At 45.7% G+C, this 11,207-nt stretch overlaps 1 long non-coding RNA gene across 3 annotated transcripts; it reads left to right on the top strand.

Moving 5' to 3' along the window:
* The first annotated feature begins 2,978 nt into the window (after positions 1-2,978).
* LOC123166638 (uncharacterized) lies at positions 2,979-9,403 on the top strand. 3 transcript variants are annotated; one of them, XR_006483635.1, is made up of 6 exons: positions 2,979-3,823; positions 3,972-4,058; positions 4,126-4,227; positions 4,381-4,563; positions 4,777-8,789; positions 8,892-9,403. It is a non-coding gene; the product is annotated as an uncharacterized lncRNA (long non-coding RNA). The 3 variants fall into 3 exon arrangements; XR_006483634.1 differs by having other exon boundaries at positions 2,980-3,823; positions 4,381-4,568; positions 8,892-9,401; XR_006483633.1 differs by having other exon boundaries at positions 2,980-3,823; positions 4,381-8,789; positions 8,892-9,401.
* Positions 9,404-11,207: the final 1,804 nt, after the last annotated feature.

The raw sequence follows: 11,207 nt of genomic DNA, 5'->3' as shown, positions 1-11,207 counted from the left end.
ACGTCGGAGCACGATCAACCTGACCACGAGGGTCTGTTTCCTGCGAGCAAACGAAGAACAAGCAAGAAACTGAGATTGCAATCTGGATATTGCGAATATAAGATGAAAGCTTTATTGATCAAGGTGGGGTTCTGTGACGCCTTTGTCTGGTCGTTGAACACAAACGAAGTACGCGAAGTTGCAGCTATGGCGAACTTTTAATCTAAACAAAACCCAAAGTCTAAACGACGCCCTAAGGGCTGTATATATGGAGGAAGAGGGGGGAATTTCGTGGCCCTTGGGGAAGGGTTCCGAAACCAACCCTATCTCTTGTTTCCCCACACATACGGACTCTAAAAATAGCCTGTACTCAAGTATTTCGAAATTACATGGGCCTGGCCCAATAATAAGGTGACGCAACACCTAGAATAGCCTCTGGACGAAAGTTATAAAGTAGCATCTTGTATATTTCGTCCAAGGCTTCATGCACGCATTATGGTGGCTTCAATGTCCTGAAATCATCACTTGTAACTCCGTTCTTGTCCCCCATGCGCATGCCATCATCTCCATGCTTGTTCTTGCTCCAATGTTCATCCTTCTCAAAGCTAGGCCCTTCATTTGTAAGCAAAACAAATGTATCCAATTTAGGCAGCATCATATTCTCATGAACATTAGAATCATTACCAAGAAACGAAATTACCTGGTAATTTAATTGGCATGCGCGAGCTCTAGTAATTGGTCCAGTATGTATAGCAGCAGGGGCTGTGGGTGTAACAATGGTATTGATGTCCTCATCATGGGGCTCACGGCCGGACATGGTGGTCGCGCGCTGGCGATCATTTAGATTAGGTTTACAGTAGGTTTTAGTATGGTTTGTGCGAAATATGTAATGAATTTCGTCCAGTTTATGGGAAAAGTTTTCCAAATGTAATGAATTTCATCTGGTTAATTTGAAATTTGCTTTGTTTGCACGAATTTCGTCCGGTTAGATCATATAGTTGTTGAAAGGTATGCGGGCAACATTGGATAGTCCTCTGGCATCAGTGTCCTCGGACAGATACCGGTGTAAATTTGTGGGTCAGCGCTGGAGATGCCCTAACTATCATGCTATAATTGCTAACAGTGCTCTATTATTTTGCAGGGGACAGATACCGTGTTTCACACTCCTCCCACGTAAGAGTGTAGACGCTTGCTTACATAAAAATGGAGCAAGTGGACGGCACTGTAGCACGTCATATCACTCAAACTAGTCAGCCTAACGCGCGGGAAAGCCCCGCCCTCGTCATTTTGTTCTGGATTTATATCGATTGATCACACGAAAATGTTACGCTTTGCAAGTTCAAAAGGAAAAGGCGGCACACTTAAAGCACGCCTGTCGCGTTCGCGTCGCACCCCTGACAGTCTGGCTCGCACACCGCTCACCAGAGGGGACACGCGTTATCTCGCATTTTCACTGACATGTGGGACAGCAATTGAATAAACCGTCGATAGCCGATAGCCGATATCTAATCGCTCGGCGGGCGTCGGCTGAGAAGAGAGAGATGGGGGAGGGAGAAGAGATCGCCCGCCCGCCGCGCACGGACTCCAAGCAATATGGTGATAATGTGAGGTGGGCCATGTGGGAGTCCGGATCGCTTCCAAGCCCGCATCTGACCGCCCTGGCCCACCAGAAAAGCCCTCCCCCTCCCGTGCACGCTCCCCCCTTAGACACCAGCTGGCCGCATTCATAGCAAGTACAATACTGGGCTATAAGCACGCTTATGTGGAGGAGAGAGAGGCATTAAAAAAGTTAAGGAGTGAGCTCCACAAGAGCCCGTCTCTACACGTGCTTCTAGGCATAAAAAACTAATTCTAAAAAACAAAGGTAAAAAAAACAATTGTTTCTTTAAAAAAGAAGGTAAAAAACATTTGAGAGGAAATAGATAGAGAGAAAGTGAGAAAAAGTTGTAACCTTATAGCCAACCTTATAGTCAACACTATGGTACATGAGGAAGGATGGAGTTGTGCACATGCCAAGTTCACTCTGCTGCCGTGTTTCACACTCCTCCGTCGTAACAGTGGAGAAAATAGCTTTCATAAAAAATAAACAATGAATACTGTCGGCATTCTGGGAACCAGGGTACCCAGACTTGCCTGCCTGCGGTCCATGGCGTGGCTCCATCAATGGCCTGGTACGGCCCATCTTCAACATCGACAAAGCAAGATCCTCACTAGGGGCAAGCTTCGCGAGGCGGACGACGCCGAGACCTCCAGAGGGAGCGGCCTCCCTAGGCTGGCTCTTGAGGAGTGGAGATTGTTATGCGAGCTCCCAACTCATGAGGTCAAGATGATGTAAGCCATGACGACCACGGCCAGGCGGGCGCAGGGTAGCAGGTTTCCTCTTTGGTGCTAAGGAGGCAAGCGTAGGCGCGGAGTCCCGAGAAATCAGCCAAAGGTTTTCATTCCTGTGCTACAAGACCAAGACCGCCAAGACGGATGTCATTGCCGAGCCCACCACGGCATCACTTCCAGAAGCTTTGCAGGCGAAGACCAACTTTCGTCAGGATAAGATGTACTACTTGTCTCCCTTCAAACTTGTCCGTTGTGGGATCCCTCCCACCTTCGTTTTGGAGTAAGAGGACCGAGGCCACTATCTATATCTATATCTATAATAATTAAAGACTCCCAAGAAATTACCATAGAAATTAGAAGCCGTTTATCTGGTGGGACCTAATTATTACGGTTCAGATCTACTCATATAATTATGGGAAAAAATTGAAGTCCATTTTTTTTCTAAATTCAGGCCAATAATATTAATAATCACTCAAAAGGCCCAGAAACTATCAATGCAAACCATGTCAGAGAGTCCATAATTTCCCATTGTCAAGAAATACAGTCCATAGCCTGCAAAAAGAAAAAGAAATAGAGTCCATAATTGCCCATTGTTAGGGACTTACTCCCTCCGTTTTAAAATATATGACCCAACTTTATACTAAAGTTAGTACAAAGTTGAGTCATTTATCTTGGAAAGGAGGGAGTAGAAACCAGTCACGTTACAGCGGCACCAAAAGCCTCTTTCCCAGTCCGGCTCGTTTGGCTTCCTCGACGTATACGTCGCCGCCGCCAACCCACGATGTCGCCGCCGCCGCTCCTACCATCCCACGATGTCGACCCTGCCACCGCTGCCGCCATCCCGTGATGCCGCCGCCGATTCCTTCCTGACGCTCATGGTGGGGCGCGTTAGCACTGCACGGTCCCGCCGTCCCTGGCGCCCGTCGTCGCGCTGTGGTGACTGCACCGCGAGGGCGCCTCCTGCTGGCAACGGTTGTAGGTCCTCTTGCTAATCCTTTTCTATCTCATATCAATGACATCTTGAGCTTAAGATTTCCATCAACTCATCAATTGATCTGAAAAAGGGACACAGATTCACGGTGTAATCTCATCTCCCCAATCCCTTTTCTTTTTTATTCTATAAATAATATCTCATATTTCGAGTTCTGACAAATATGCAGCATGCCAACATAAATCTTTTAGGCCAATTACTGAATCAATCACAGGATGGCTGATGCAGCGGCTAAGGAAGCGGCCGTCGTAGTCAGTGAGGTTGCAGAGTGAAGGGACTGCAGTGGACTGTTGGCGCCAAGATCCCTACTCTATTCTCCATCTTTTCAATTCATCACAGTAGACAGAAGCATACAATTAGCTTTATCCCTAATGTTTCGGCAAGAAAATAAGTGGGATGTGTACATGGCATGTGTATCCATAAGGGTCTTGACTCGATTGTATAATGTTGGAAGGTGGAGCATGCAAGTTGGTGTGGTCTGCATAACTGCATTGCTTCTGGTGGCACAACAAAATCTGCATGGTAGGCCTTCCTTTGGCTAGCCAGTTCACTTTGATGTTTATAGGAGGTTTGAATTATATATGTTTTCCAATGTTGCCATGTGTTAGCCAACCGAATTAGTGTCTTTTCATGGCCAACTTAATTCGTTGATGTCTTTTCATATGAGCAGAATTGAAGGATGTGTGTTTCTCTCGAGTACATGCTAAATCTTGGATTATCTCCATGGCATATCCAATCGTCCTGCCATTTAATGGAGGTACGATGCTTGGAGTTTAAATATTCTTTCATGTGTTAGCTGCTAAATTGTGCACTTTTGTTGTTAGGTCAACTGGTAGTCAGATTTTAGAACTATTGGACATCCACAGTAAGCTTCAAGTACGAGCTGTACATGCATATGTTTTCTGGCAAAACTTTATTCCTTAAAGGTACACTCCATTTCTTTCTATATCGCACACATATAAGGTCTTATCTTTGTTATGGCCCTAACTGTACTCTACTATGCAACTATTCAAGTACTACACTCCACTCAATTTTTTTCCTGCTAAGCATGGTCATTGTTTTGTGTAATATTTTTGCAGGTATATCCTCCTTAGATCTCTCAAGTCAGATATGCATGTGAAGGGAAAAAAGTTAAGAGCTATGCCGTCGGCGTCCTAGCCAAGAATCTCGGATCAGGTTTTCCCCAAAGCAACGCACGCAAGGTGCTTCCATCAGCAACAGGGTTGCCTGGATGCCCGCTTACCTGCCCATTTATAAACCATGTAAGGTACATGGTAGCTCCTCCCCAGTCGGATCTAGAAGTATATCACATAATCTTGTGACTGGCCCGTTCTGTGCATTGATCTTGAAAAAGGGCAGAGGCTCAGAGTACATGATGGACTCGATTTGTTAATACAGTGTCCCAGCCACCTATGATCCCTTTCCTTTCCAATTTTTAAATCCTCTCTGTTTCACCCAGCATGCTGCCTTTTCAGAATATAATCAGTGAATCAATTGGTTAGTGGGAACATAGTTGATGCAACGGAGCATATTTTGTATGGACCATACTTTGTCTGAAGCAGATTGAGTTGGCGTGGTGACCTGCAAGGCTGTAGAGTGGAGAAACTACACTCTGCCCCAAACATATAGGCAAGTGTCCCCTTATTCATAAATTTCCTTCTGCATTTTACACTTCATTGAACTCATTAAATAGCCCCACAAATTGGCTTATATCTAACATGGAGAAAAATAACATTCAGTTTTTTTAGATCTATCAGCAATAATACTATTGATTGGTGTATGAGACAAAGAACAGCATAGAGATTTGATCTGCTTCTCCTCAAGCGGCACGACACAATCCTTGCACTAGGTCTATGGTCTTTGCAACATAAAGTAAATACTGGACAACAAGTTCACTTTGATGCTTACATGGGGCTTTATGAAGATTCGCATGTCGCGCTCATATTTAGATGAAGTTTAAAGATATTTACTAGTTTACTTGACCTAATATTTCCTAACAGTAGTGTTAGCTAATGAAATTAGTTGATGTTTCTCATAGTTTTAAATAGTGCGCTGTCTTGGCGCTAGATTGCTACCGGTTAAATAAAGTTACCTAAATCAGTTTTCACCAAATTATTGTATTAGGCATTCCGCCATGCACAAATTAGTATTCAGAAATTTATGTACCAACCTAATTATATATCCCCATATCAAATAAGATTTAGAATCTTCATCTTCAATGTCATATGATTTTAGGTACTAGCAACATGCAGTATGACATAACTATATATCACACTAAATTGCTTATGCTCTTGCAGCCTTGCATATACAACTCAAGTCCCCACTTCTGTATGTATTGCTGATATACCTTTTTTCCCCTTTCTAATCCATGTACAGATCTGTTGTGTGTGTGGACAGAGGAGTAGTCATATCTGTGATTAGAGAAGCATTGATGGGGTTGAGTTGGTGGACGTTTTTCTCTCAAAAAATACAGACTACATGTTTGTGCATTGATCTCCCATTGTAATCTTGATTTGCATAGCTAGAGTATTTCAGTTTGGTATGTGTCTCCTTAGTAAGTGGAGTAATATGATCTAAAAGACAGAAGATGGTCACACAACTGGAGATGAATACTGACTGGATTTGTAAGCCTCCACAATGTTAAAGGGATTTGGCAGGCCAGGTGGCTACCGTGGGTCCTTATTTTCCTCTCGTCCCTGGCGGCTGGAACCCTAGCCGCCGCCCAGGGAGGCCGATCTTCCAACGCCGCTCTCCGGCGGCTCCCCTCCGCCGGCGACCTCGGTCGTCGGTGGTGAGGGGGGCCGCCGGATCCACGCGTGTGGATCATTTTTACTCTCGTAGTCTAGGTTTTTAGGTTGTTAATCGTCTTTGCTTCGGCGGTGACGATGACAACGTTGAATAAAGATTCTTCGGATCCTTCCCTGATGAGGCCATCGGTCCTATGGTTGGGGATGGATTTGGAAACCAGTTGTTCAAGCAAGGATGGTGTGGCGGCGGCGACATCCTCGTGGTGGACCTGTGTCCTCGGGCTCCGCCGTTGTGACGGCGTTTGCTCCAGCGTCGGCGCGGAGCTTGGGAGGTAGTCCAGGAGCGGATGCAGATTGTGGTCTGCATCGACAACATCTGAAAGACGGAGCATGTGCTGGGCTCGTGGTTCGTGGATAGCATATATGGTTTCCTCCTTTGGTGTTTTAGTTGTGGTGGGGTGCTAGATCTGGAGTTCGATGGCGTGTCGGGGGTGTTGCCCCGGTCTGATTCGTTCAACGGTAAGGGCTTCACTTTTGGTGAGCCACCTTGGAGGTCCGCAAAGCTGCATATCAGTGATGGAGCCGCGTCGAGCTCGGGTGAGAAGGTGATTCGTCATTCTTTTCTTCGGTGGCTACTGTGGTGGTGCCGGAGGTAGGTGACGGGCGTTGGTGTCAAGCTCAGAGATGTTCTGCTATCTTTTCAGTTTTGTCATGTCGGTCTTTACGTGACTTGTACTTTGTTCTTTATGATATGAATGAGACACGTATTACCATGAAAAAAAAGACTCCACAATGTTTTTTTGACACTTTTGTACATATAATCAAACAAAAAAAACATTGTCGCTACTCCTGTTTAAGTGTGGGTAGGGATGATGCTCTGTATATTTGCAGTCTCCATTGGTGTCGACCAATAATATACCTATTATAAGAAATATACGACCCTGTCTTATTTGCTGTCAGGTCAACACTTGAATAAATCATACTTTCATTTAATTTTATATTAGCCAACATCTGCTTTAATTTTATTGAAGAACTTATTTTTATATTACATATACGGTTTAGCTTGCTATCTTCACCATGTGACGTGACCCAAAATTATTCTTAAAAAGGCTATTATCAGGTTATACGCAGTTACTATGAGCCTATGAGGTGATATTTAATTAGCACATAAATGAATACTCATGATTGTTCTAACGTATTGCATCTTAAAAGGTCTACCTGGATACGCTTTTAAATAATGACTTGCATTATTTTCAAAAAAATTCCCCACTTACCAGATGATCCTTGGCCGTGAGAAATAGTTGCATCCGTTGTTCAGGCTAATTTTGGCTACTTACTATTGGACGAGAAAATATGTGAACATAAATTAGGCTAATTTTGGCTACTTACTATTGGACGAGAGAAATATGTGAACATAAATTAGTTGCTTCTTTCTGGACCTGCTTTAAAATTAAATTATTAACTGATGATTAGTTGTCATGGAGATGATTTCAAAATATTCTCTAATTGAATTATGGCAACCAAGCTGGAGCAAGTTTTCCAAATACATATTTATCTATGAAAACTTGCATATTTTTACCTTGCAAGATCACTAGCTATTGGAGGGGGCTGAGATCCCCACTTCTGTATGTATTGCCGATATACCTTTTTTTCCCTTTCTAATCCACGTACAGATCTATTGTGTGTGTGTGTGTGGACAGAGGAGTAGTCATATCTGTGATTAGAGAAGCATTGATGGGGTTGAGTTGGTGGATGTTTTTCTCTCAAAAAATGCAGCCTATGTGTTTGTGCATTGATCTCCCATTGTAATCTTGATTTGCATAGCTAGAGTATTTCAGTTTGGTATGTGTCTCCTTAGTAAGTGGAGTAATATGATCTAAAAGACAGAAGATGGTCACACAACTGGAGATGAATACTGATTGGATTTGTAAGCCTCCACGATGTTTTTTTGACACTTTTGTACATATAATCATACGAAAAAAACATTGTCGCTACTCCTGTTTAAGTGTGGGTAGGGATGATGCTCTGTATATTTGCAGTCTCCATTAGTGTCGACCAATAATATACCTATTATAAGAAATATACGGCCCTGTCATATTTGCTATCACGTCAACACTTGGATAAATCATACTTTCATTTAATTTTATATTAGCCAACATCTGCTTTAATTTTATTGAAGAACTTCTTTTTATATTACATATACGGTTTAGCTAGCTATCTTCACCATGTGACGAGACCCAAAATATTCTTAAAAAGGCTATTATCAGGTTATATGCAGTTACTATGAGTCTATGAGGTGATATTTAATTAGTACGTAGATGGATACTCATGATTGTTCTAACGTATTGCCTCTTAAAAGGTCTACCTGGATACGCTTTTAAATAATGACTTGCATTATTTTCAATTTTTCCCCTACTTACAAGATGATCCTTGGCCGTGAGAAATAGTTGCATCCGCTGTTGAGGCTAATTTTGTCTAGCTTGCTACTTACTATTAGACGAGAGAAATATGTGAACATAAATTAGTTGCTTCTTTCTGGACCTGCTTTAAAATTAAATTATTAACTGATGATTAGTTGTCATGGAGATGATTTCAAAATATTCTCTAATTGGACTATGGCAACCAAGCTGGAGCAAGTTATCTAAATACACATTTATCTATGAAAACTTGCATATTTGTACCTTTGCAAGATTTTGGAGGGGGCTGAGAGATGCTGCATCCGTTTCTTCGAAAAAATAAAGGTGCGTCAAACTCTGCCTGAGCTTTTCCACACATGAAGTCCATCTAGAGCAAAATCATCACAAATAAACACTTTCTTTGTTTATTTTTCTCTCGCAATCTAGGCTGAGAAAGGCCTCCTGTTGTCCTTTGTGTGGTGCTAGGCTGCTGTCTCGGATGGAATAACACAACATCGCTTCTGTTGCATGCCCAAAGAACAGAATGAATGGTATCATTTAAAATTGATGGATTGAGTTTGCTGAAGACTTTTTCATTTGCATTCCTCCTTTTGAACGATACTAACATCACTGTGTATTGTGTAGTTTCTGTTAAATGTACTCCTTCAGTAGTTGTGCATACAGTGTGAGGGCATTTTCTTCAATTGCGCATCTTGCCCCAGTTATGATTTATAATTATAAATGTTTTTAGGACATAAAAAATATGTTTTTTTGTTTAAGATTGAAAAAACAGGCTTATGTATTATGAATGCTTATAAGTTTTAACTTACTTTAAATATTGCTCACAATTTTCAGCTATGTATGCAACACATTTGCAAATATGCTAGCCCGTGCAGCGGTTGACGACTTGTAAATATAGTTTAGCCACCACTAGCTCACACCAACACAAGAACTGATCTCCTGAGCCTGTTCTTCCTCTGTACTAGTTCATCCCCAGCCTCTCGCGAGGCTAATTCACATCAAAGCAGGAGTATAGTCTTACACCGTAAGGTGGCCCGAACCTAGGTAAACAACCGTGTCTCTTTTCATTTCCCGTTCATCGAGCTAGGCCGTGATAGCAACAAGTTGGTAGGTTGGGGAGATCGAGTTCCTCGCACACGCCCCAGAGTTCGAACCTTTCTTGAGTCTGGGGAGCCCTGAATCCGACATTTGGCGCGCCAGGTAGGGGCGTGCCGAAGCCTCTTCTGCACCGTTCGCTCCATCATCACCATGGCGGGAAGCCCGTGAAGTCACGTCGAGCATTGGGCAGCTCGGCCTGCCAGGGCGGCACCCCCCGGCCATGAAGCTCTCCACTCCGCGCTCCTCGCAGCCGGCACGCTCGCCGGCATTGATGACCGTCGGTGGCACGGGCCACCCCCGCCCACCTCCGCGCGGCACCGTAATCCTGCCACGACACAGTCTTTAGGTTACGCCATGGCGTCGACGCTACGCGCTCGTCGGGAGCAGGCGAACACGCAAGCCACACTCATCGTGGCGCGAGAGCTGCTGCGGTGCAGGCTGGAAGAAGGCGGCCACGACGCCTTGCTTGGACAGGTCGCCGAGCTGCTCGATGCCGCCTGCGAGGGCGCAACATCCTTCTACACCCTACTTACGCCACAGACGCTGCCAGGGTCACGCGCTCGCCTCCGCTGCGCCCGTGTGCCCTTCCTTGGGGGGCCGAGAGATCTCGTGGCGGCAACCTAGCCCACGACACCGCTTGCCCACCTCAAGATGCGTTCCCCTAGGGTACGGCCGGGGCGGGCGGCCCCTTGCGGGGTCGCGCCAAAGTGCCACCCCCCGGTCATCGTGACCTGGTATCAAAGATGGCGGACAGCGGGGCAGGGGGACCGGGCGTCGATCTCAGGATGGCGGCACCAGGTGCCCCTACACCCGTTGATGGGCCACTGGGCACGCAAGGAAGAAGCCCGCGCTCATTCCTCTCGTCGGCTTGGACATCGAGACCGCCGGGGCCGCGTGCGGCCGAGGCCTATAGCGAGCAACCCCGACACCTCGTCGGCGCCTTCGACAACAGCAGCCACCGGGTACCACCAATATCTTTGGGACACAACTGCGCTAACCTTGGATCGCAGGTGAACCAAGCCATGCCTTCGGCCGTGCACTTCAGGGCTTTGGCCTTGCCCCGGGCAGGAGGGACGCACTGGGGGCAGCGCGGGGGGAACCCGGAGCCAGAGATTCCCCCACGCCACGCAGCGCAGGGCACCACCACGACGGTGGCGCGCGCCGCCTAGAGGTAGGTCCTTCACCAGGGAAGGCGCCGACGAGCCCTTCCCCTGGTAGAGGGCATGCGAAGGCTTGACCACCGCCAGAGGAGCGCCCGTGAAGGTCTTCGCTCGTGACACTCTCATGTAATAATGAGTTGGGGCTTTAAATGCCCCGGAGTCTCCTGAGCGTCGCCCTCGGGCCTCACGGGGGCTCCCACCCACGTCCAAGTGGAAGCACAATGCTCCACGCTGGCCTTCGACACTGTCCCCCAATGACTATGCCCACGTCTAGTGGAAGCACCGAGCTCCGCGCTGGTGAGAAGACTAGTGTAGGCGCCAGACGCGGCTGTCTCTTTTTGCCCTTTTCTGTAGCACAATTTGCTGTCTTTGGAATGAAATTTGGAGTTTCGCGTGCTTATTAAAAGAAAAAAGGGGGGAAACTTTTTGATTCGCAGTGTCTTCTTGCTCTTTGGTTTGTGTTAAAAGCACGGCTCATGCCTGC

The sequence above is a fragment of the Triticum aestivum genome, chromosome 7D, assembly GCF_018294505.1.
Source record: "Triticum aestivum cultivar Chinese Spring chromosome 7D, IWGSC CS RefSeq v2.1, whole genome shotgun sequence".
Lineage (NCBI taxonomy): Eukaryota > Viridiplantae > Streptophyta > Magnoliopsida > Poales > Poaceae > Triticum > Triticum aestivum.
This window is presented reverse-complemented; position numbering and strand designations above follow the sequence as displayed.